Source organism: Loxodonta africana, chromosome 4 (genome assembly GCF_030014295.1).
Source record: "Loxodonta africana isolate mLoxAfr1 chromosome 4, mLoxAfr1.hap2, whole genome shotgun sequence".
NCBI classification, from domain to species: Eukaryota; Metazoa; Chordata; class Mammalia; order Proboscidea; family Elephantidae; genus Loxodonta; species Loxodonta africana.
The window spans coordinates 1281185-1307158 of record NC_087345.1 but is presented as its reverse complement, the minus strand read 5'-3'; the positions used below and the strand labels follow the sequence as shown (position 1 = coordinate 1307158).

The 25974-nt window shown below is 48.2% G+C and overlaps 1 protein-coding gene across 7 annotated transcripts in view; it reads left to right on the top strand.

Annotated features, from left to right (window-relative positions):
* The first annotated feature begins 5973 nt into the window (after positions 1–5973).
* The window catches only part of LOC100662637 (zinc finger BED domain-containing protein 4-like), a 53106-nt gene continuing 33105 nt past the window's right edge, over positions 5974–25974 (top strand). The window contains exons 1-3 of one of the 7 annotated variants that reach the window (XR_010321657.1): positions 5974–6088; positions 8647–8716; positions 9127–18105. The gene's annotated coding sequence lies outside the window, so the exon portion shown is untranslated. Of the gene's footprint in view, positions 6089–6429; positions 8717–9126; positions 18199–25974 lie in introns of those variants that run through there. The other 6 variants (XR_010321656.1, XM_064283327.1, XR_010321658.1 and 3 more) reach the window with 6 other exon arrangements.

The following is a 25974-nucleotide window of genomic DNA, read 5'->3' as shown; positions in this document are numbered from 1 at the left end:
CCATCTTCTTTTGATGCTTCCTGTGTAGTTTAATATTTTCCCCCTAGGGAAAATAGGAATCCCTCTAGGATTCTATGCGGAAATATTAAATTATTGGGTTGGAGTATGCAAATAAGTTGCTTGTGACCCACCAAGGGGATTGGACAGCTTGTTAAGAATGCAAATAAGGTGATGGAACCCCTATGGAGGTGGGATTATGCACATAAGGTGTATGGAGCCCTAACAAGAGTATTGGTCTGTTTTGCCATACTGCTAGCCTTAAAAGAGAGCTAATTCCAAAGCAGAGGGGGACCTCCCTACCACCAAGAAGAAGAGAAAGGAGTGGAGCGCATCCTTTGGACGTGGGGTACTTGCGCTGAAAACCTAGTAAACCTAGGAGACAGGTAAAGATAGAGCTGTTTAACACCAGAGATGGTGCAAGATGGCAAGAAGCATTGGCAGAGAAACAGTGGTGGCAGAACCAAGAGACCAGCATGAGATGGTACAGTGGGCTTCCTGGCCCACGAAGCAAGGCAGTTACAGTGGGTGTGCCAACCCATGAAGTGAGAGAGCTGAGCAGTTTCAGGCAGGAGGCTTCCTGGTGGAGTGAGGTGCCTCTGGGCACTTGTCAGCAGACCAAGTCATGCTAACCCATGGAGCAAGAGAGCCAAGTGCCTTTGGGCTGAGGCTTACTGGTGGAGTGGGGTGCCTCTGGGCACCTGTCAGCAGAGCTAGGCTTGCTGATCCATGGAGTGAGACAGCTAAGTGACTATTGGCCGATGCTTACTAGCAGAGTGGGGTGTCTCCATGTACTTACTGGCGAAACAAAAAAGTTCCGTAACACTTGCCCAAGTTGGGTTAAGGGGCTGAGGGGCCATGGGCCACATAAAGAACTGCCTACAGGCACTGCTAAGAAGAGGCTGTCCTAATCAAAGAACTGCATCATGAATCGTAACCTGTTATATCTCTAATAAAGTCTGTAAATGTAATTACAGTTTGTGAGTTCTCTGTGGCCATTGCAATGAATGATTAACACCAGCAGAAAAGAAGACAGTGCCATAAGAGGTACAGCTGGTGTTAGAATTGGTTACAAAGTTGGAGATGGGAGATATGTCTGACCTCCACCTAACAGGAATCAGCTTTAGGCTGATGCTGATTCTCTTTCCCCCTCATCAAATTAAGAGGAGGTCAGATGCTCCCACCATGCCATTTTTACAGCTGGTGTCAGGAGTGGGATTCACTGAAATAGCTCCAGAGTCATGGAAGAATGGGACTGTGTAAGAATGAAGGCATGGGAAGGGAAATTTTTGATTCATAGATGGTTACTTTGATTGTTACCTGTAATGGTTGAAAGGAAATTACGAGATGTTATGCTGCAGCTGAGGGGAGAAAAGCCACACCTGGAGTGGCTTGCAGTAAAATTCAGGCTGGTTAAACAAGATAATTGATAGGGTACCAAGGCCTTTCAAAACCTCTCAGCCAGGGGCCCAAGGCCATATGCATACAAATGGGAAGATAGTCAATGTGTAGAGAAGATGAAACTGGAGTTTTTTTTTTTTTTTATGTATTTATTTCAGTGTACTATGGATATTGAATATTTCTTCTACCTAGTGTAAAATAGATCTAAATGTATAATGGATGAATATTGGGTATTATACATTATAGGTATTTTTTAATACATTATAGACAGCATGTAGTTCCACCTTCAGCCAATACTTGATTGGATATGCTAAAAGGAGAACTAGGATTTGCGTGTAAGAAACAGGATGTTTGTTTCAATCTACTAGCCCTGTATATACAGTATTGGGGGCTTAGGCCTAAAACCTAAGCCCAACCTAGAACCTTCAGAATCAGAAAATTTGCATTTGAAAGGATATGCAGACTGTGATGGTTAAGGTTGTGTGTCAACTTGGCTGGGCTATGAATCTCAGTGGTTTGGCAGTTATGATGTAGTTTGGCAGCTATGTAATGAGGTAATCACCTCCATAATGAGATCTGATATAATCACCTCCATAACAAGATCTGAGATAAAGTAATCACCTCCATGATGAGATCTGTTATGAGCTGCCAATCAGTAGAAAGGGAGTTTCTTTGTGGGTGTGGCTTGCATCCAATATAGGTGCATTTTACGGCAAAGCTTGCTGGCTTTTGCTTGCTCTGGATCCCGCGGCTGGTTTCTCATCTGACCTGCAGTTTTGGGGACTTGAGGTAGCGGCTTGCCTGCTGATCTTGGGACTTGTCAGCCTCTGCAACTTGTAAGGCAGCAGCCTGTTGTCTAACCTGCCTATCTTGGTTCTGCAGCTATGTGAGTCAGGAGAAGCTGTCAGCCTGACCCACGGACTTGGACTTGCCAGCCTCTATAATCACACGAGCCATTTCATTGATATAAATCTCCCTCTCTCTGCATACATATGTGTATCACATCAGCAAATGAAGGTCCCAAAAGCTTGATTCCATCCATGTTATTAAGGTTGACTTTATTGTGGGAACTCAGCTCTTCCCCAGTCGTATTTTGAGTGCCTTCCAACCCAAGGGGCTCATCCTTGAGCAGTATATCAGATAATGTTCTGCTGTTATTCATAAGGTTTTCACTTGCTAATTTTTTTCAGAAGTAGACCACCAGGTCCTTTCTCATCTGTCTTAGTCTAGAAGCTCAGCTGAAATCTGTCCACCATGGGTGACCCTGGTGGTATTTGAATACTGGTGGCATAGCTTCTAGCATCACAGCAACAAGCCCCCCCAGTAGGACAAACTGACAGATGCGTGGATCCACAATCAACACCCATGGGAGCAGCAGTCAAGAAATCAAAAGAAGCAACATTGTATTGGGCAAATCTGCTGCAAAAGACCTCTTTGGAGTGTTAAAAAAAAATAAAGATGTCACTTTAAGGACTAAGGTGCATCTGACCTAAGCCATGATATTTTCCATCACCTCATATGAATGCAAAACCCTGGTAGTGTAGTGGTTAAGTGCTATGGCTGCTAACCAAAAGGTCAGCAGTTCGAATCCGCCAGGCGCTCCTTGGAAACCCTGTGGGGCAGTTCTACCCTGTCCTGTAGGGTCACTATGAGTCAGAAGTGACTCAACGGGAGTGGGTTCATATGAATGCAAAAGCTGGGCAATGAATAAGATCGAAGAGTTGGCGCCTTTGACTTACGGTGTTGGTGAACAATATTGAATACACCATGGACTGCCAAAAGAATAAACAAATCAGTCTCGGAAGAAGTACAGCCACAATGCTCCTTAGAAGCGGGAATGACAAGGCTTCATTTCACATACTTTGGACACGTTATCAGGAGGGATCAGTCCCTGGAGAAGGATATTATGCTTGGTAAAGTAGAGGGTCAGCAAAAAACAGGAAGACCCGCAATGAGATGGATCAACCCAGAGGCTGCAGTAATGGTGTTGCAATGATCACAAGGATGGCACAGGACTGGGCAGTGTTTTGTTCTATTGTACATAAGGTCCCTATGAGTTGGAATCGACTTAACTGCACCTAGCAACAATAGTAACAAAATTTGGATTTCATGTAATTTTCACATGAAAATAAAGAATGAAATATTCTTATTTTGAAATGCATAGACCTTCTGAGCTCATGAGCCATATAAATACAGGTGGCAGGTTGGTGTGGCCTACTGCCGTAACTTGGTGACCCCTGGTCTATACAACAAACACTGCTGTTGTGAGCCAGGCAGCATCTAGGAGTGGGGACCCATCACGCTGAGTAAAAGAAAAACCAAAACCCAAAACTCAGATCCCAAGAAGGTTAGATAATAATTAAGTAAATGATAGAGGTTGTTTGAAGGTACTAAATACTTGCCCGCCTGGTCAGTCCAGTGGTGGCTTGGCGGTGATCCAACCAGTAAAGGGGGAGAAGGAGATTGGGACGTTCAGAGCAGAAGGGTGCACGTCCTGACTCGAGTTATTGAACTAAACCAATAACTTGTTGAAAGACTTCCTGGTCATTACGTTCAGACACTTTAGGCGAGCATCTGTTTCCTCTCTGTAGGCAGTGAGTGGTGGCCTAGAACAAGGCCACACATGAGGGGCCACATTCAGCCCACAGAGTTTATCTGCTCTGCACAGAAGTCTGCATTAGTTTCCAACACTTAAAAGCAGGAGATTTTGCATTAAAATCCAAGGGCCAAATTCCGGGGTGGTGAGTACTTCCTCCTTGCCACCTCTAGTCCAAGGGGCCCCTCAGAAACCCTCCCACCACCCCTTAACCCCACCCCCACCCCAGTCCTGGTCACCCAACTTCTGCTGGACCACGGATTTAATCCCTACTAAATAAAAAAAAAATTTTTTTTTTCTACCGTCGAGCTGGACAATGAATAAGGAAGACTGAATAAGAATGGGTGCCTTTAAATTATGGCGTTGGTGAAGCATATCGAGTATTGAATATACCATGGACTGTCAGAAGAGCAAACAAGTCTGTCTTGGAAGAAGTACAACCAGAATGCTCCTTAAAAGCAAGGATGGCGAGACTAGGTCCCACATACTTTGGACATGTTATCAGAAAGGATCAGTCCCTGGAAGACCCTCAGTGAGATGGACTGACACAGTGGCTGCAACGAGGGGCTCAAGCATAACTATTATTAGGATGGGACAGGACTGGGCAGCATTTCCTTCTGTTGTACATAGTGTCCCTGAGCCCAGTCGACTGAGGGCACCCTAACACCACCATCAAGAGCTTGGCTAACCAAAAGGTCGCCAGTTCCGGTCCGCCAGCGCTCCTTGGAACTCTGTGGAGTAGTTCTGTCTGTCCTATAGGGTCGCTATCAGTCAGTACCGACACAGCAGCAATGGGTATGGTGTTTTTTTCCCCTACGGTCACCGAGGCGAGGGCCAGTGCAGGCGCCCTTATCGCCGTAGACTTAAGGGCTTGAACAGAACGGAAGCCCGGACGAGGCAGCGAGGCGCGCTGGTGCCCAGCCGGTGCGACCGGTTAGGAGAGGCCTTCAGGTGCAGGTGAGCCAGGGCCCAGGTGGGGCGCACAAGCCGAGGCGGGTGCGGGCACCCCGACGCTGTGGCGCAGCGCCGGCGCGGACACCCAGCCCAGCGGCCCGGGGGCGTCGCGGGGAGCCGGCGGCCCCTGAGGCTTTGGGGCTCGGGCGAGCGCACCTGCGCACACCTGCCGCCTTCCGTGAGCGCCTGAGCCCTCCCGCGCGCGGACCCGCCTCCGCAGCACCGGCCGGCACGTGCGCGGCGGGCCCGGGCGGGACAGTCCCGCGGCGCGCATGCCCGGCGCCCTCGCCGCCTCGGCCCGGAAGCCCCCGCGCGCTCGCCGCTCCTGGGCGGCCGGAAACCCCGCGGTGGGGGCCGCGTGGGCGCCGGGCCGCCGTCAACGGCCGCGCGAGGAGAAACCGCGGCCGCGCCCCTCGCTTCCTGCAGCCCCGCCCCGCCGCCCGCGGCTCCTCCCCCTGCCGGCCCCGCCCCCGGCCCCTCCCGCCGCGCCTGCCCGGCCGGGAGGCCGCGGCTGCGGGCCGACGCGTGCGGGACTGCGCCTGCGCGCTCTGGCACCGTCCGGGCCGCGCGGCCTGGGCGGGGCCTGGCGGTCGGGGCGTGGCCTCGCGCGGAGGCGGTGGGCGACTTGAGGGCGTCACGGGGGCGGTGCCCGGGCGGGGCGCTGTGCGTCCTACGGCGTCACGGCTGCTGGGCTGGGACCGCGGTAGTGCTCGCTCCGGCGGCGGCGTCTCGGAGGAGGGGCCTGGGGTGGTGCGGCGCCCGGACCACCACCGCGGGGGCGGGGCCTGGGCGGTGACGGCGCCGCGGGGGCGGGGCCTGGGCGGAGTCCGCGTGCGTCCGGCCGCGGCTCCTCGGGGGCGGGCTTTGGGTGGCCTCGGCGGCAGGAGGCGGGCCGGGGGCGGTGCTGCGTGGTGCGTGCTGCGGCGTCGCGGGGGCGGCCCCGGGCGGGGCGGGGCTGCGTCCGGCGGCGGCGTCCTGGGGGCGGGGCTTGGGCGGCGGCGGCGGCGTCGCGGGCCGGCGGGCGCGGGAGGGGCGCGGGGGCGAGACAAAGCCGCGGCTAATGAATGGGAGCGCGTCGGTCGGCGTCGTCCGTCGGTCCGCGGCCGGCCGGGAGCCACGCCGGCGCCAGCCCGCGCCCAGGTGGGTGCGCGAGGCCGCGGGCGGGCGGACAGGAGGGCGGGCGGGCGGCCCCCTCAGCTCGGGCGGCGGCGGGCCTCGGAGCGGCCGGGCGCCGGGCGGGGGTCGGGCCGGCGGGGCTCGGGGCGGGGGCTCGGGCCGGCGGGCGCCCGGGGCGAGGCCGGGCCGGGGCGGGGGCGCCGGCTCTATTGTCTGGGCCGGGCCGGGCCGGGGGCGCGCGGCCTCCGAGGGCCTCCACCCGCCCGGATGCGCGGCGGCCCGAGCCGGCCCGAGCTGGCGGGTGCAGGCGCGCCCCGGGCCCGTCGTCGGCCCGGCGTCCCGGGCTCGGCGGCCCCGGCCCCGCTGACAGCTGGCGCGCGGTGGAGGCTCCGGCCGGGTGCCCTCGGTCGGCGCCGGGCGACCGCGGAGTGAGAAAGTTGGAGCGGACTCGAGCCCCGTAGCGGCCGGGCGGGCCGGGCGAGGCGGTGCCGGCGAGGCCACCGGGCGGACGCCGAGCGCAGCGGGGAGCTCCCGGCGGCGGAGTTGGGGGCCGAACCCGCTTTGTCTGGGCCGGGCCTGGCTTCCTCCCCGGAGCCTGACAGCCGCGTGCGGCGATCGCCGCTGCGGAGTCGCTGGTCCCGGGACAGGAGGTGATGACTTCCTCCGAGGGTGGGGTCCTTGGGGACAGCTCCTGGGGGCGAACGGTGCACCCGGGCCGACGGGTGTTCTCCTGAAGCAAGCCCAGCCCGCCGTCGTGGAAAGAAGCGCCTTAGCAAGAGGGTTTGGAAGACTTTCCTCTAGGTGTGTTTCGTTTGGGTTAGTATATCCAGTAAGAGCCAAGCGGGGTCTTTGTATGAATATGTCTCGGGGAGCAAATGGAGACAAGTTCATTATCACGCGCCTCTCGGTTATCGTACCTGTTTTTACAGAGAACTCTACAAATTTAAGTGATGAAAATACAAATTAATAGCAAGCCAGTTACACTTGTTTTTCTAGTCCTATGTAAGCCGGGATCGTTTTCCTATCTTTCTGGCCCTTTTCTGCGTGACCCCCACCACCCCGTGCCGTGAGAGAACTGCCGTGCGCGGCTGCCTCCAGTTTTCTTCCTATTCTGGGTGATTTTCACTGGACACGTGCACCTCTGGGAAAACACTCCCTGCCAGGCTGAGCCGCCAGAGAAGCTGCTGTTGGCTTCTGGTGTTTGTAAAAAGGGAAGTTATTTGTTTTGAAGCTACCCCCGATCAGATTAAGTGCGTGTTTTCCAAAGTCCACTTCAGGCACTTATAACGAGGTGTGCCTAAACCAGGGGGCACCCAAGTGACTTTGGTTGTAGAAATACTAATTTTTGGTTTGTTTTCTCTGTGTCATGGTGATAAAATTAGGAGACTACGAAGCATCCAGTTCATTTTTTAAAAAAGTATTTGCTGCAGATAAGCCAGTTTTGGAAGCCCTAGGGACATAGTGGTTAAGGGCTACCGCTGCTTACCGAAAGGTTGGCAGTTGGAACCTACCAGGCGCTCCTTGGAAACCCCATGGGGCAGTTCTATTCTGTCCTTTTGGGTGTTATGCACTGGAATCAACTCAGCGGTAATGGGTTTGGAAATCAATTTCAGTTTGCAATTAGTTTTACTTACAGAACAAATTTATTAAGCAAGAAGAAACTGCTTCCACATTTTTGACTGCGTACAGGAATTCACACTTTCTGTAATCCTTGAACAGATAATGTCTGTTTTCACGGTTTGCATTTTCTCAGAACATCCAGCACAGATTGAGGTATTCTGTGACCCTTTAAAGGTTCCGGAAGCCCCACATCTTGGAGGCAGAAGCTACAGTCTCCTATATTCAAAGCAAAACAGAGATTTGGTCACCTTGACAGGTGATTACGCTGACCTCAGGCAGGCTGAGCTGTGCCTGCCTTCCTCCACCGGCCCCCCCCCCCGCCCCCCACACACAAACGCACACATGCTCTTTGTTCCAGTTAATTCCCGAGTACAGTGCTTGATGCTTCTCAGGGTGATAACTCAGCTCTTTAAAGCACGGCTTCCAACCCTTGGAAGAAACCCTTCAAGCAGATTTTTTCCAGTTCGAACTTCGGCTGAGAATTTGCTTTTCCACCCCAGATGTACTGAATCAGAATCTACATTTTACCAAGATTCCCAGGTGAGTCTTAATGTGTCACTTCCTGAGAACTTGTTAGAAATGGAGATTCTCAGTAGAGGTTCAAATCAGAACAAAGAGGTTTGAAGCCCTGCTTTAAAGTGCCTGCCTGCAGGTGAGGAGCTGGAGAGTAACCTGAGCTGTGCAAACAGTGCTCCTCACACCTCGAAGAAAGGTTCTAAGTAAAGTATTAGGATGTTGTTAGATGTCGTGGAGTGAGTTCTTACTCTCCAGCGACCCTGTAGACAGAGTAGAACTTCCCCATAGGGTTTCCAAGGAACGGCTGGTGGATTTGAACTCCCAACTTTCAGGTTAGCAACTGAGCTCTTAATCACTATGCCACCACAGCTCCAGTTATTAGGATATTTGATTAAAATTTTGTGTACATTTTTTCAGTGGAGAAAGCATATATGTGCATTTTTCAGATCTCTGTCCAGCCTATGATTTGGAGCATGAATGGAGCTGGGAAGCAGAGCTGCCGAAGGACAAAATCCAGTAAGTGGTCCTGGTCTGCGCAGTCCTTCCCTTCCCTTTGTTTTCATGCGGTGTCTTTGCCTGGTGTCAGCGTATTTGGCTTCTGAATGTCTGGTCTGACTTCCTTCTGTTCAGTGTGATGATTGCCTTCTGAGTGGAGGGAAGCAGGTGGACGGCTGCTGGGCATGATGGGCTAGGGCGCTTATTGGGAAACCTGGGGGGCAGATCATGGCGGCCCTGGCCCCAGGTGAGCACCCTCCCTGCCAGCTTGTGTCCTCTGTCGTCCCTGCACAGACCCCCCCAGAAGATCGGTGCCTGCCGTTCTTTTGGTTACGATGTGATTTTCAAGTCATCGTTTACATGTCAGGGCTGGAGGACAAAAGTTGTGGAATCTGATGCTTTTGCTATGTTTTCTGTTTTATTGATTGTAGCTACCTCAGTGGGTGGCCTGCATCTTTCCAGGCTGGAGTGGCCTCTCCAGACTTCCAGGGTTGGTGACAAAACCCAGCGTGCTCTTCACACCAGGGTGAAATGATCAGAATGTCACAGGAACGTAGCCTTTTGTGGTCTGAAAACCGAAGCTAATGTGCATTTTTTTCTGAAATTGGTCCTCACAGAGTAGGAAAAAATGGTTTCCTAGTTTTACTGTTGAATTGCTTAAGCAAATGACAATATTTTTCTTAGAATAGAAACGCTGCTATTTATAACCATAAAATAAGTTGTGCAAAAGCGGTAGAAAAACATACAAAGTAGGAAGTGGAAGTCTTTCGTAATTATCACGGCTGAATTCTGTACACCCTTCCGGATCCACGTGCATCTGTGTATGCGGGTACGGGCTTTAAACCACAAGGCAGTCCTCCCTGCCCTTTCCTTGCGGGTGAAGCCAGGCGAGCAGCAGGAGAGCCCCCTCCTCCCAGGCTGGTATCGGGTGTGTAAGCGAGCCCTCGTGAAGCGCTAGGACACAGGGTAGGAAGAGTTTGCGTGTGAGCTGTCAGTGGACGTGTGATGATGGCTGTTTTTTCGCTGCATTGTGAAGTCTAACACAGGCATAGAAACACACCTCCAGTGAGAGACCACATGGCGAAACGCCCCACGTCAGGAAATGGAAAGTTGACTACCCAGACACCCCTTGTGCCTCTCCTGTTCCTCTGTTCCCTTCTACTCAGAGTTAACTGTGGTCCTGACTTCTGCCACTGAAGTTTATATAAATGGGGTCACACAATGTGTATTTTTTTGTGTTTGGCCTTTTTTGTGCACTTTTACATTTGTTATACATAAGGATTTTTTTTTTCATTTTCCCTGCTGTATAATATTCCATTCCATAAATGTAGCACAGTGGCTGGTCAGTAGCCAGTTTGACCATCATGAATACTGCTGTGAACCATTTTGTGTATACGTCTCTTGCTGCAGCTGTGAAAGCATTCCTGTCGGGCACATACCTGGGAGTGGGATAGGCGGGCCGTACTGTATGGTGTTCACTTTCAGCGGGTAACACCACACTCTTTTCCGATGTGTTTTACAGGTTTGTTGCAGATTTTTACAGTGTTTGGTGTTGCCAGGGTTGTGTGGACATGCACGCACATTTTAGTCCAGCCATTTCATAGAGCATATACAGTGCTTGTATTTATATTCCCTTGATTTTTAATGAAGTAAGCACCTACCATATATGTATTTGTATTTAGATAGCCTCTTTTGTGAAGTACCTGTTGAAGACTTCTATCCTTTTTCTAAATCGTCTCTTACTCTGACACTTGGAGTTTTACTCTGTTGGCAGTGCCTTTTGAAGAACAGTTTCTTTTTTTATTTATTAGTTGTAATGTGGTCTGATTTGTCCATTAGTCCTGTTTAGCCCTAAATTAAAATCATGAAGATAGTTTCCTGTATTGTATGCTTGTTTTCCCTCAGATTAACTATTCTCCTAGAGTGATTTTGGAACTGATGTGCACTACGGATCAAGTGTTATTTTTCCCGTAGAGAGATCTCATTGTCCTGGCACAATGATTTAAAGCATCAGTGTTATAAAATGTAAGGGTTTGCATCCATTATGTCTGGACTGTTTCTGGACTCTCCAGTCTGCATTGGTTGGTTTGTTGACCCCTGGTGCCAAGCCAATATCCTAACTAATCATAACTGTATAATAAGCCTTTTTAAAAATGCTTTTTATTTTTTCAATTTTTATTGTGCTTTAAGTAAAAGTTTACAGATCAAGTCAGTCTCTCATACAAAAATTTATATGCACCTTGGCATATACATCTGTTTGCTCTCCCCTTAATGAGACAGGACACTCCTTCCCTCCACTCTCTCTTTTCGTGTCCATTCGGCCAGCATCTGACCCCCTCTGCCCTCTCATCTCCCCTCCAGACAGGAGGTGCCAACATAGTCTCATGTGTCTACTTGATCCAAGAAGCTCACTCTACACCAGTATCATTTTCTAACCCACAGTCCAATCCCTGTTTGAAAAGTTGGATTTGGAAATGGTTCCTGTCTTGGGCTAACAGAAGGTCTGGGGACCGTGACCTCCGGGGTCCTTCTAGTCTCAGACCAGGAAGTCTGGTCGTCTTATGCGAAGTTGGGGTCCGCATCCTACTGCTGTCCTGCTGCCTCAGGGGTTGTCTGTTGTGTTCTCTGTCAGGAAAGTCATTGATTGTAGCCAGGCACCATCTAGTTCTTCTGGTCTCAGACTGATGCAGTCCCTGGTTTATGTGGCCCTTTCTGTGTCTCTGGGGCTCGTAACTACCTTGTGTCTCTGGTGTTCTTCATTCTCCTTTGCTCCAGGTGGGTTGAGACCCATTGATGCATCTTAGATGGTCGCTTGCTAGCGTAAAAGTGATTTTTATTTTAAAATTAGCACACCTGCAGAAGCTTCATAAAATAAATGTGTGGCTTACTGGGGTCAGTATGAGCTGGAGTCGACTGGACGGCACCCAGCAATGGCAACGGATTATTATCAGGTGGACACATTTGTAGCCACCACTGCGCCAAGCAGCACAATTTTGCCAGCTCCCCGGAAACCTTCTCTGTGCCTCAGATCCAATCACCACTTCCTCCCTCCCTGCCCCCGTCCGTCCCTCTGTTCAGACGAGAATATCTGCAGACTTGGCACATGTGATTATCACTTCTTTGCTTTTCTCTATAGTTCTGTGACTGAACTGTGTCCCTCTAAATATTAGTTAAGTGTTGCCTGTTTTTATTTTTTAATAAGATTTTTCAGTCTATTGATCTACAGATTACCCTTTTGCCCTTTTCCCCTTCTGCCCTCTGTGGAAGTTATTTGTTGAGGAAATTACGTGATTTGGCTTGTGATTCTCAGTCTAAATTTTGTCGATTGCGTTCCTATAGCGCAGTTTAATGTGCTCCTCTGGGCTCTGGCTTCCTATACGTTGGTAGTTGGATCTAGAGACTTGATCACATTCAGGCCTGGCCTCCTTGGCAGGACTTCTTCACAAGTGGTGTTGGGTTGGTCCATCAGGAGGAATGTCTGGATATCTCTTTTTTCACGTTGGGAGCCATTAATGCACATGCCTGCACACATTAATTCTTTAGGGTCACAGAAAGGTGATGTTCTAGTTCAGTTCACAGGATGGTGATGTTCTAGTTCAGTTCACAGGATGGTGATGTTCTAGTTCAGTTCACAGGATGGTGTTGTTCTAGTTCAGTTCACAGGATGGTGATGTTCTAGTTCAGTTCACAGGATGGTGATGTTCTAGTGCAGTTCACAAAATGGTGATGTTCTAGTGCAGTTCACAAAATGGTGATGTTCTAGTTTAGTTCACAGGATGGTGATGTTCTAGTTCAGTTCACAGAATGGTGATCACGTTCTAGTGCGGTTCATAGAATGGTGATGTTCTAGTTCAGTTCACAGGGTGGTGATGTTCCAGTGCAGTTCACAGAATGGTGATGTTCTAGTGCAGTTTATAGAATGGTGATGTTCTAGTTCAGTTCACAGGGTGGTGATGTTCTAGTTCAGTTCACAGGGTGGTGATGTTCTAGTTCAGTTCATAGAATGGTGATGTTCTGGTTCAGTTCACAGAATGGTGATGTTCTAGTGCAGTTATTCCTTGCTGTTTTATTAGCTGGAATTGTCCTATAAAGAGAAACTTGCCCTCATCTGCTGCTTGGTTATCTAGTACTACAGTTCACATAGGAAACTGAGGAGAAATGCTGGATTCTTGTTTTTACATTTTTCAAAATAATCAATTTCTTAACCATCTTTCAAAAGTGACTGATGAAGGATTTTATTTTGATATTATTATGAATTCATGGATTGAAACATTTGATAGATTTTAATTCACTGCTCTTATCCTTATTTCTGTTCAAATTGTTCATCTTTGAACAGTGGGAGCCTTTTCAGGGTGGCTGTAGGTTGCCTGCTACCCAGTTTGCCAAGGTGTTCTGGACTCATCTCATGTTTTCCCTGCCCGAGACCTGGAATAAGCCATTTCTTTAAGGAAGTGTTGTTTCTATTCCTGGGAAATGACATCTCAAAACCGAAATGTTAGGGGATGCTAAACCACAGCGTTAGCGATGCTCATTTGTGTTGTTTGTATGCCGTTTCCCTGAACAGAGCTAGGCTCTTTGTGTGTGTATATCGTTATGTTCTATGACCACCAGGTGTTTGCTCCATCTTTTTTATCTATGCCTCTGTCGCCTTTCTACACGGAGAATTTCAGTTCTTAATACATAGAAGATGACAGAATATCGCATAGTTACTGTATTTTTACGCACATGGTGCACGTCATACTTTATTTGCGAACTGCACAACCCCCTATGCGTAAGTTTTATAAGTGCACTATACCAATATTTTTTAACATGTTGCTGACCTTAATTTCTTTTTTTTTTTCTGTCTGACGGATTTAATGTCCTGGGATAAAACCGATCTCATGGAAATATCATTTAAGGTACTTATTTTCCTAAACCAAGTGCAACCAATAGTGAACTGAACAGGCTCTTGATGGAAATGGGACCCCGTGTTGAAACCAAAGAGTATGAATGCACAAACAGCCAGAAATTAATAAATAAGAAAAGACCTAGGCCTTAAACTACAAGAACAAGATGTTTGTATTTTATTGCTTTCGTAAATCTAAAACCGAAACATAATTTTTGATAATTAATGTCTTTGAAAACAACAAATAAGTCACCAGAAAAAATTGTGTTTTTATCTTAAAATAGGCCATTTTAGTTGATTCGTTAATTATCATTATCATCATCATCCTGGCTCCTGGAACCCTTCAGAGTCCGAACCCTCATCACTGTCATCGTTGAAAATATCTCAGAGCTGCCTGTAGATGCTCTTCTGACTTCTGAACTCGTCATCATCATCACTGCGTCCAGCGTATTCATCTTCAACATCAGTATTCGACTGATAAACAATCCCAACCTTTCTGAAGCTGTCGCAGATAGACTCTGGGGTTATTTTCCCCCAAGCAGAAGACACCCACTTGCAGACTTATGTATTGCCCGATTCAGGGATATGTTGCCTCCAAAATCCAAACAGGTCCACCAGGGGCCTCTTTTGCTGCCTTCTTTTTAGATGTAGGAGGACCCAGCTGTAACAACTTACCGTTCTAGACGTACCTCACACTCCTGGACTCCTAGAAATTTCGCTGAGGTGGAAGGCGCCTGAATTTTTGTGGGATTAATTTCTCACCTGTCAGCATCCAAATGTTTTACCAATAAGTCCAGAGTTATTAATACTTCTTCCTTACTAGATCCAGTCAGCATAGTACCATCTACGTAAGGAACCAGTGTGTCGTCTTTGGGAGGGAAAGACAATCAGGGTCCCTGCAGACTAAATCATGACATAGGGCTGAAGAGTTGATATGCCTCTGAAGTAGGACAGCAAAGGTGTACTGCTGGCCTTGCCAGCTGAAGACAGACTGCTTCTGGTGTTCCTTTGAAACCAGAATGGAGAAAAAGGTACTGGCCAGATCAATAGCTGAACAACAGATACCAGGAGATGTGTGTGTTTGCTCAAGCAGTGAAGCCACACCTGGAACGGCAGCTGCGATTGGAGTCACCACCTGGTTAAGTTTTTGATAATCCCCTGTCATTCTCCAAGATCCATGTGCTTTTTGCACAGGCCAGATAAGCAAGTTGAATGGGGATGTGGTGGGAATCACCACTCTTACATCTTTCAAGTCCTTGATGGTGGTACTAATCTTTACAATCCCTCCAAGAATGTTGGCATTCCTCTAGGAATGTGGTATTGCTTTTGGTTTACTGTATTCCTAGGTTAGGGCTTCCTCTTGGCTTTTCCTACCGTAATAGCCTTTACTCTACTTTTCAGGGATCCAGTGTGGTGGTTTACCAGTTGCTGAGTATATCTATTCCAATTATGCTTTCCAGAATTTGGGAAATCACTGCAGGATGGACTCAGAGACCCACTGGACCCACTGTGAGATGAATCTGAGCTAAAACTCCATTAATAACCTGGTCTCCATACTTGCCTAACCTGACTGCTGGGCCACCATTCACATGCTGAGCCTTCCAGAATTAATGTCTGTTCAGAGCCAGTATGCGCTAATCCTCAAAAAGTGCGATTGCTTCCTTTTCCTCAGTGAACAGTTACACTCGTAAAAGGTCACAGATCCTGTTTGAGAAAGCTGGGTGAAAGATTGACAGTATAACATTTTGGCAGCGTAGTGGGGTCCTTCACCAAGGGAACCCGTCGTCCTCTTTACTTCAGAGGTTTTAGGTCTGTAAGCTGGCTCAAGTTTGGGAATTGATTCAGCGACAGTGACTGTCTATCCTGGTGATTTGAGTTAGGCTGCCGTTCCGAAACCCTGGTTTCGTAGTGGTTGAGAGTTTGGCTTACTAACCGAAAGGACAGCAGTTCGCGTCCACCAGGCACTCCTTGGAAACCCCATGGGGCAGTTCTACTCTGTCCTATAGGGTCACTATGAGTCAGAATCGACTCGGTAGCAACGTGTTTGTTGTTTGTGCCATTAGCTTGATGTAGTTACTTGTTCTCTCTAATCTGTAATGCCCAGTATTCATTTTTATCATACACTTAGGTCTGCTCTACAACACTAGATGGGAGAAACAGTCAATATTCATAGTACATTCAATTAAACGGGTAATCTTAAACACATAACCCTTTCTAAAACATTCCAGTTTCCTCTTCTCTTCTCCACCCCTTGATTATCTTCCTTTTTGTATGCATATGGCCTTGGGTCTCTGGCCAGGTGGATCCAGCAGACCCTGGCCCCCCATCAGTCATCCCAGTTATCTGGCCTGGCTTTTGCCCCAGGCCACTTAAGCTGCAGCTTTTGAGCTATTACAGGTAACAACAACCCAACTAACCATCTAAGAAGCAAAAGTTTCATTTCCCAAGCCCATTTGTTCTTTTTCATACAAAGTCCCATGCTCTCATGAGTCTGGAGCCACTGCAAAGAATCTCGCTTCTGATGCCAACTGTAAAAATGACGTGGAGGTGGAGTCTGACCTCTAACTTCACAAGGGGGAAGAAGAACCAAGATCAACAGCCCAAAGCTGTATCCTATGAGGCCGAGGTGTCAGACATGGCTTCTCTCTCCATCATCATTACCGATTTTGACACCAACTGCCCCTCCCAAGGAACTCTACTTCTGTGCTGGGTTCAATAATTTATTGCAGTGGGTACACAGAGCTCACAACATTTATGTTTATGGGGTTTATTAGGGAAGTAACGTTTACAATTCAGGCTCAGGACCACTCAGGATACAGTTTTTCCTTTAGGATAGCCTCTTCCCAGGCATACTTGCAGGCATGCCTGTCCCTGGCCCTTGGCTTCTGCCCAAAAGCACTCAGCTTTCTTGCTCCATGGGCTGGGAAGCCTGCCATGCTGTCTCCTGCTGTCATTTCTCTGCCACTGCTTCTCAAGCTCTCATTGTCTCTGTCTCCTGGTTCCAGGAGCTTCTCAGCCCAGAGATCCTGAATCCAAAGGATATGCTCTTCACTCCTGGCTGTTTTTGTTGTTGGCGGGATCCTTTCTATGCTATGGAATTGGCTCGTTTAAGGCAAAACTGAGCAGTCCACTCGGTGTGCCACAATTGTCGTATTTTCACAGGCCCACCCAGTTGGGTAGAAGTTACACAAGACCATGGCTAGAAACCCTACAGAGAAGCGATCCATTCACTGCAGTGTCACTTTGAGGACTATGGTGCCTGACCTAAGCCATGATATTTTCAGTCACCTTATATGCATGCAAAAGCCGGACAGTGAATAAGGAAGACTGAAGAAGAAATGATGCTTTTGAATTACGGTGTTGATGAAGAATGTTGAATATACCATGAATTGCCAGAAGAACAAATAAGCCTGTGATGGAATAAATACTACCAGACTGCTCCTTAGATGTGAGGATGGTAAGACTTCATCTCACTTACTTTTGACATGTCATCGGGAGGGACCAGTCCCTTGAAAAGAACATCATGCTTGGTAAAGTAGAGGATAAGTGAAAAACAGGAAAACCCTCAAAAGAGAGGGATTGACATGGTGGCTGTAACAATGGGCTCAAACATAACAATGATTGAGGTTGGCACAGGACCGGGAAATGTTTTGTTCTCTCGTACATAGGGTCGCTATGGCTCAGCATCGGCTCGACGGCACCTAACAACAATATATACATGGAGAGAGAGAGGAAGATTTATCTCAAGAAAATGGCTCAGGTCCCAAGTCCATTGTTAGGCATCAGGCTGGAGGCTCCTTCTGGCTCACATGGCTGCGGGTGTGACCAGCCCATGATCCACAGGTCATACAGCAGGCAGCTGGCTCACGGGCTGTGGAGGGTGACAAATCCAAGATTGGCGGGCTGCTGTCTCCTAGGCTGCAGAGGCCTACTAATCCCAAGATCGGCAGGTAGGATAGTAGGTACGTGGCTCACAGGCTGCAGAGGCTGATGAATTCCAAGATCAGCAGGCAATATGGCAGGCAGCTGACTCAGGTCCCCAAAATTGGAAATTAGATGATGAGCCGGATGCAGGATACAGAGCAAGCAAGCAAGCTTAGCCAGAACGTCCGTTTATAAATTTGAAAACCCTCTTACAACTGGTTGGCTGGTACCAGCATCCCATTGTGGAGCATGACTATATTGTTACATGACTGCTAAACCACAGCGTTGCATAACAGCCAAACCACGTCAGTACGTGCCTGCCAAACCGCGTCATGACGTAGCTGCCGAACCGCGTCAGTACGTAGCTGCCGAACCGCGTCAGTACGTAGCTGCCGAACCGCGTCAGTACGTAGCTGCCGAACCGCGTCAAGACGTAGCTGCCGAACCGCGTCATGACGTGGCTGCCGAACCGCGTCAGTACGTGGCTGCCGAACCGCGTCAGGACGTGGCTGCCGAACCGCGTCAGGACGTGGCTGCCGAACCGCGTCAGGACGTGGCTGCCGAACCGCGTCATGACGTGGCTGCCGAACCGCGTCATGACGTGGCTGCCGAACCGCGTCAGGACGTGGCTGCCGAACCGCGTCAGGACGTGGCTGCCGAACCGCGTCAGGACGTGGCTGCCGAACCGCGTCAGGACGTGGCTGCCGAACCGCGTCAGGACGTGGCTGCCGAACCGCGTCAGGACGTGGCTGCCGAACCGCGTCATGACGTGGCTGCCGAACCGCGTCATGACGTGGCTGCCGAACCGCGTCATGACGTGGCTGCCGAACCGCGTCATGACGTGGCTGCCGAACCGCGTCATGACGTGGCTGCCGAACCGCGTCATGACGTGGCTGCCGAACCGCGTCATGACGTGGCTGCCGAACCGCGTCATGACGTGGCTGCCGAACCGCGTCATGACGTGGCTGCCGAACCGCGTCATGACGTGGCTGCCGAACCGCGTCATGACGTGGCTGCCGAACCGCGTCATGACGTGGCTGCCGAACCGCGTCAAGACGTGGCTGCCGAACCGCGTCAAGACGTGGCTGCCGAACCGCGTCAAGACGTGGCTGCCGAACCGCGTCATGACGTGGCTGCCGAACCGCGTCATGACGTGGCTGCCGAACCGCGTCATGACGTGGCTGCCGAACCGCGTCATGACGTGGCTGCCGAACCGCGTCATGACGTGGCTGCCAAGTTACATCATTACATAACTGCCAAACCACTGAATCGTGGCCCGGCCATGTCGATATATAACCATAACCATCCAAGTAGATATGTCCAAACAGGTGGATACGATTCTTATTTAGCCTGACTACAGTGAGCCTTGGTGGCATGGTGGGTAAGCGTTCAGCTGCTAACCAAAAGGTCGGTGGTTCTAATCCACCGGCTGCTCCTTGGAAACTCTGTGGGAACGTTCTACTCTGTCCTGTATGTTCGCTGTGAATCAGAATCGACTTCACAGGAGTGGGTTTTGGTTACTACAAGAAGAAACTCGAAGCCTTTTCAGTTATTTAAAAGCTGCACACGTTAAGGGGAAAATAGGCTTTATGAGGACAACATGCTGCCCTCATGCTTTCTGTTAGTTCGCTGCAGTTTCTGTTTACTGCTCTTTTCTAAGACCCTGTTATAAGTCATTGCTGAGGCTGTCTTAGGTAACCCTCTGGCGTGGAACCAACTTTGTCCTTGACTGCTATAAAATCTCCACCTCCCCCCCGTGCTTTTGTTGGATGTGGAGAGCTGCTTTGATCTGTGGCCACCAGGGACGCCTTGACCTCAGTATGTATATCTCCCTAGTGAAGACTCCTTCACCGCCACACTGGAGTTGCCTGCCTCATTCCTTGGTCTCTCGGCACCCTTCAATTCAGGAGACAAATTTTAAATTACTGGTCCATGCCTGGATGATGGGTAAGCCAACCAGGATACTGAAGAAATGGCAAGTGGGAGTGAGGCATTCACGGGGGAAATCCCAGGTTGGCCAGCAGCCTCCATGTGGGGAGGTCTGGCTCATATGCTTGATGCGTGCAGCCCACTGTGTGAGTGCCTGGACACCCCAAAAATGCCGAGCGGCATGGCACGGGTTTGGGAAGACGAGCAGCTTCATAAGTGTGCAACGGAAGCTGGGAAAGTAGCAGCAGCCATGGGGTGGCCAGTGCTCTGGGCTGTTGGGCTGGCCACACCGAGGCCCAGCTAGCAGCTGAGGCACACATAAGAGTCCTGTAGAAGAGCCGCTGTTAGAAAGAGAAGTTTGCCAGGTCTGTGTGGCAACAACTGGCATATTAAGTAGTCATGTTTAAGAGTAGGACGAGCAACAAGAAACGCTCCCCTGCAGGTGTGTAAAGATGAGAGATTCAGGGGCTGTGGGAACAGTCCCCTAGCCATTGCTCAAAGCCCTCCAACAATGGGACTGGAGATAGTTGGAGGGGATAAGCAGGTCCCTGGCACTGAGAATATACTGTAACACCCAGCGCAAAGCAAGAGTTAAAACAGCAGGCAAAAAAAAAAAGGATTAAAAAGCCCTTCAAGATGGCTTGTGTTTAGGGGCCTTGAAGAGGCCTTGGAGGCCCTCTCTGGAACTCTCTGATAACAGCCCCCACCAAGATAACAGCAGCAACGTACCTACAGCTACAATAGTAACGGGCAAACTAATACAGGAGGACCTGCCTCCGGGTTACCAGGCAGCTGGGCTGAACCCAGGCTTGCACTTGTATGGTGGAGTCATGGTCACACAAAGGACTGAGGGCTCTGCCAACTTTGCCCAGATCTCCTGACTTTCAGAAATAATTAGACTGAGGATTAAGCCTAGGTCTCTCTGTCACCAGGAAGGAAAGTTCCAGAGGCAAGGATTAGGATAATGTTGATGAGAGGTGACTGGGACATGAAAACATGGAATCCATGGAAGAGTGAATTAAGTAGTGAAATGAATGTGGAAGTGATAGTGGAGGAGAAGTCTAACTGTGCAGAGTGGTACCACCCCCCCCACCCAGGCCACTTATTACTTATAAGATGAAAGCTACACGGGAACTTTATGACCCCCGACATGAAATCTCACCAGCCAGTTCCATGACAGTGTGGGAGTAGACACCTACTGAGCTGATTGAGTTGTGTGGGAAATCCCAGCAGAAAGGGAAGAAGACTTGCATCTTGGGAACTAACATCTATGGGATATTAAGGGAGATGATGGCTCTTTAAATGGAGCTGAGGTTGAGAAATTGAGTAGTATAACGTCCCAACCCTCCTTCCAGCAGCATTTACATACATCTCTGAAAACAGAGGGCATGCATGCCCTCACAGATTAGATCATCCCGTGTTGTAGAAGGGCATGGCTGAATGAGAGGGATCGTCCCATGATAGTTGGGAAATGGTCTTCTGTAGAGGCACAACGCCATTTATGTTGAACGTTTCTGGGGACCAGACAGTAAACTTTTTACTGCAGGAATGAATACAAGAATCCTGCAGGTAGCTCCTCCATCCTGGTATGGCAGGGCTTGCTGGTGGCTATTGTTACTCCATTAGTGGGCCAGACAGTGTATGAGGTGGGACAAGGCATAGCTAATTTGGATGACGGGGGTGTGAGCAATGGAAGAAGAGAAATGAATGACTGAGAAAACTGTGAGATGACCATCCAAAGGCCCGTTGAAAGTGACCTGAAGGCAGATGTGGGTGGACATAGTGGCTGCTGGAACAGCAGTGCACAATGTAGACCGGCAACAGCATGTGGTTTTGGTTAGCCTTTGAAAGTTTCTGAAGCCAGAGCAACCTCTGGGTCCTACTGCTGCCCCATACAAGGAAGTGCCTCTTTTGCTGGGTAGACCTCACCCACCCGTAGGGACTAGGCATGGATGGGGCTGAGGTCACGCACAGGTCAGGGCCCTACAGGGGGACCAGAGGTCCCACGTGGAGGTCACAATACATTGGTCCAGAACAAACAAGCAGCGGCTGCTAGCTCTGGTTGATAGTGGGGCCAAAGTACCCCCCTTATCTTTAGAAACCTTGAGTGGTATCAAGGAACCCCCTCCCCTTGACAATTGATGGGTATGACGAAGAGTCGATCCATGTACGCTAGGTACTTCTGACCCTGCAAGTAGGATGCATTCCCCCTAAACTTTATCAAGTGTGTATTTCCCCAGTACCAGAACACATTCTAGGGGTGGATGTTCTTACGGGACTGACGTTGAGTACATTTGTGGGAGAACTCCAACTGTGAGTCAGGGGTAAAGGCAGTTCTGGGGGGAATGCGGCACGGGAACCAGTGACCCTGCCCCCACAGTGAAGAGTGGTGGACATCAAGCAGTATAATTTACCTGGAGGACATAAGAAAATTAATGAAACTATTTTGGAATTAAAAAGAGTAAGCATCTTTCAGGAAGCCCACAGTGCTTTTAATAGCCCTATGTGGCCTGTGAAGAAACTAGATGAGCCCTGGCATGTAACCATGAACTACAGGAACTTTAACAAAGTGATCCCTCCTGTACATCCTGCAGCCCCAAACATAATTTCCTTGTTAGACATCCTTAGTAGGGACCTGGGCATGTATCATGCTGTTAGATCTGGCCAATGCATTCTTTAGCATCCTTATAGCCCTGTCCACCTAGGACCAGTTTGCCTTCACCTGGGGGTGGGGGCAGCAACGGACAGTTCAAGTGCTTCCTCAGGGATATTTACATAGTCTCACTCTTGCCACGTATCTGTCGGTTTGTTGTACTGTGGGGGCTTGTGTGTTGGTGTGATACTGGAAGCTATACCAGCAGGGTCACCCATGGCAGACAGGTTTCAGCTGAGCTTCCAGACCAAGACTAGGAAGGAGGACTCAGAGGTCTACTTCTGAAAAGAATTAGCCAGTGAAAATCTTACGAATAGCAGTGGAACATTGTCTGATACAGTTTTGGAAGATGAGCCCCTCAGGTTTTGTAGCACTCGAAATATGATTGGGGAAAATCTGCCTCCTCTAAATAAAGTTGACCTTAATGATGTGGATGGAGTCAAATTTTTAGTCAGACCTTCATTCGCTGATGTGACAAGGCTCAAAATAAGAAGTAAGAGCTGCAAATGCCTATTAACGTTTGAAATGTGGAATGTATGAAGTATGAATCTAGGAAAATTAGAAATCCTCAAAAATGAAGTGGAACGCGTAAACATTTATATCCTAGGCTGAAATGGACTGGTATTGGCCATTTTGAAGTGGACAGTCATGTGGCCTACTTTGCTGAAAACGATAACTGAAAGAGGAACGGTGTTGCATTCATTATCAAAAAGAACATTTCAAGATCTATCCTGAAGTGCAGTGCTGTCAGTGATAGGATAATATCCGTACGCCTACAAGGAAGACCAGTTAATATGCTATTATTCAAATTTACGCACCAACCACTAAGGCCAAAAAAAAAAAGATGAAGAAATTTAAGATCTTTACCAACTTCTGCAGTCTGAAATCAATTGAATATGCAATCAGGATCCATTGATAATTCTGGTGATTGGAATGCGAAAGTCGGAAACAAAGAAGAATTAGTTGGAAAATACGGCCTCGGTGATAGAAATGATGCCAGAGATCACATGATAGAATTTTAACAGACCAATGACTTCTTCCTTTTTTTCACCAATATACATGGTAAGTATACACGTGGCCCTCGCCAGATAGAAAAAACAGGAATCATATCGACTACATCTGTGGAAAGAGATGATGGAAAAGCTCAACATCATCAGTCAGTACAAGGCCAGGGGCTGACTGCGGAACAGACCATCAATTGCTTGTATGCAAGTCCAAGTTGAAACTAAAGAAAATTAGAACAGTTCTGCTAGAGCCAGGTACACCCTTGAATATATCCCACCTGAATTCAGAGACAATTTCAAGAATAGATTTGACACATTGAACACCAATGACCAAAGACCAGACGAGTTGTGTAATGACATCAAGGACATCATACATGAAGAAAGCAAGAGATCATTAAGAAGACAGGAAAGAAAGAAAAAAGACCAAAATGGATGTCAGAAAAGACTCTGAAGAAGGGGCCAAAATCAAAGAATTATCCCTACAACTTGAACAAATAGAAAGAGAGCAACAAAAGAAACCTTCAGGCACCAGAAGAAAGCAAACAATAAAAATTAGAGGAGAATTAAATGAAATAGAAAACAGAAAAACAACTGAGAGAATTAACAAGACCAAAAGCTGGTTCTTTGAAAAGAGTAAGAAAATCGATAAACCATTGGCCAGACTGACAAAAGAAAAACAGGAGATGAAGCAAATAACCCAGTTAAGAAATGAGATGGGAGATATCACAACAGACCCAACTGAAATTAAAAGAATCATAACAGAGTACTATGAAAAGTTGTACTGTAACAATATTGAAAACCTGGAGGAAACGGACAAATTTCTAGAAACACACTACCCAAGTAAACTAACACAGAGACAGAACAACTAAATAAACCTGTGAAAAAAAAAAAAAAAAGAGATTGAAAAAATAATCAAAAAACTCCCAATGAAGAAAAGCTGTGGCCCTGACAGCTTCACTAGAGAATTCTACCAAACTTTCAGGGAAGAGTTAACAGCACTACTACTAAAGGTATTTCAGAGCACAGAAAAGGATGGAATACTCCCAAACTCATTATATGAACGCAGCATAACCCTGATACCAAAACCAGGTAAAGACTCCACAAAGAAAGAAAATTACAGGCCAGTATCCCTCATGAACTTATATGCAAAAATCCTCAAGAAAATTCCAGCCAATAGAATTGAACAACAAATCCAAAAAAATACTTTGTGATAGAGTGGGATTCATACCAGGTATGCAGGAATGGTTCAACATTAGAAAAACAATGTAATCCATCACGTAAATCAAACAAAAGACAAGAATCACATGATCTTATCAATTGATGCAGAAAAGGCATTTGACAAAGTCCAATACCCATTCACGATAAAAACTCTCAGCAAAGTAGGAATAAAAGGAAAATTCCTAAACATTATAAAGGGGGTTTATACAAAGCCAACAGCCAACATCATCCTAAACAGACAGAGACTGAAACCATTCCCATTGAGAACAGGAACGAGACAAGGATGCCCTTTATCACCACTCTTATTGAACATAGTGCTGGAGATCCTTGCTGGAGCTATAAGGCTAGATAAAGAAATAAAGGGCATCCACATTGGCAAAGAAGAGGTAAAAGTATCTCTGTTTGCTGATGACATGATATTGTACACAGAAAACCCTAAAGAATCCTTAAAAAAACTATTGAAACTAGTAGAAGAGTTCAGCAGAGTTTCAGGTTACAAGATAAATATACATAAATCAGTTGGATTCCTCTGCATCAACAAAGAGCGACAGAGGAAATCACCAAATCAATACCATTTTACAGTAGCCCCTAAGAGGATAAAGTACTCAGGAATAAATCTAACCAGAGACGTAAAAGACCTATACACAGAAAACTACAAGACACTGTGGCAAGAAACTAAAAGAGACCTTCATAAGTGTAAAAACATACCTTGCTTGTGGATGGGAAGACTCAACATTGTAAAAATGTCTATCCTGCCGAAAGCCATCTGTAAGTATAATGCAATCCCGATCCAAATACCAGTGACATTTTTTTTTATTAACTTTTATTGAGCTTCAAGTGAACGTTTGCAAATCAAGTCAGTCTGTCACATATAAGTTTACATACATCTTACTCCGTACTCCCACTTGCTCTCCCCCTAATGAGTCAGCCCTTCCAGTCTCTCCTTTCGTGACAATTTTGCCAGCTTTCCACTCTCTCTATCCTCCCATCCCCCCTCCAGACAGGAGATGCCAACACAATCTCAAGTGTCCACCTGATATAATTAGCTCACTCTTCATCAGCATTTCTCTCCCACCCACTGTCCAGTCCCTTTCATGTCTGATGAGTTGTCTTCGGGGATGGTTCCAGTCCTGTGCCAACAGAAGGTCTGAGGACCATGGCCGCTGGGATTCCTCTAGTCTCAGTCAGACCATTAAGTATGGTCTTTTTATGAGAATTTGGGGTCTGCATCCCACTGATCTCCCGCTCCCTCAGGGGTTCTCTGTTGTGCTCCCTGTCAGGGCAGTCATCGATTGTGGCCGGGCACCAACTAGTTCTTCTGGTCTCAGGGTGATGTAGGTCTCTGGTTCACGTGGCCCTTTCTGTCTCTTGGGCTCCTAGTTGTCGTGTGACCTTGGTGTTCTTCATTTTCCTTTACTTCAGGTGGGTTGAGACCAATTGATGCATCTTAGATGGCCGCTTGTTAGCATTTAAGACCCCAGACGCCACATTTCTAAGTGGGATGCAGAATGTTTTCATAATAGAATTATTTTGCCAATTGACTTAGAAGTCCCCTTAAACCATGGTCCCCAAACCCCCACCCTTGCTCCGCTGACCTTTGAAGCATTCATTTTATCCCGGAAACTTCTTTGCTTTTGGTCCAGTCCGATTGAGCTGACCTTCCATG